The sequence below is a fragment of the Gregarina niphandrodes genome (genome assembly GCF_000223845.1).
Source record: "Gregarina niphandrodes unplaced genomic scaffold scaffold00091, whole genome shotgun sequence".
In the NCBI taxonomy this organism is placed as follows: domain Eukaryota; phylum Apicomplexa; class Conoidasida; order Eugregarinorida; family Gregarinidae; genus Gregarina; species Gregarina niphandrodes.
Window position 1 is genome coordinate 1 of NW_011645856.1, and position 604 is coordinate 604.

The 604-nt window shown below is 53.1% G+C and overlaps 2 non-coding genes across 2 annotated transcripts; both read left to right on the forward strand.

Moving 5' to 3' along the window:
• Positions 1-37: 37 nt before the first annotated feature.
• Positions 38-147, forward strand: GNI_194080. Its single transcript has one exon. It is a non-coding gene; the product is annotated as a tRNA-Tyr (tRNA).
• Positions 148-202: 55 nt separating this feature from the next.
• GNI_194090 lies at positions 203-276 on the forward strand. Its single transcript has one exon. It is a non-coding gene; the product is annotated as a tRNA-Ile (tRNA).
• The last annotated feature ends 328 nt before the right edge of the window (positions 277-604 follow it).

Sequence of the window (604 nt, forward strand, 5' to 3'; positions counted from 1 at the left end):
TAGTCATGGTTTGTATCCACGATAATGCTTTTGTTTGGCTCCGGTAGCTTAGTAGGTTAGAGCTTCGGCACATAAGGCCGACGCTTAGTGGGTTAGAGCGTCGGCCTTATGTGCTGAAGGTTGAGGGTTTGACTCCCTCCTGGAGCACAGCCACCAACACCTTTCTGGAAATCCGGAGCGGTGGCTGAATGAGCTTGTGGTCTGACGGTGGCTTAGTATGTTAGAGCGTCGGCCGTATGTGCCGAAGGTCGAGGGTTCGAGTCCCACTCGTGCCAAAAACTCCCGAACGTACGGGTCCGACCCACACAGACTTTACCACAACGATTTGAATCCCAGTCCTGCCATTACTTCGGATCGGCAATAGTCTAGGATTGGCGTTATGCAGTTGGCTGTTTGGTCTAGTGTCAATTGTACACCACGAGATCAAACAGTCGATGCTAGAGATCCCATGTTACATCATTCGTGAACACCGGCCTGCCGACGGCCATATCCCTGCCGTGTTCCTTCCCCTGGCTGGTTTGCTACTCAGTCTTCCAAGCAAACCTCCTAGTGCTCGCCCCACTGGGCCACGGGGGCAGTCGTCTCGGTTTCTTCACTATTTGGA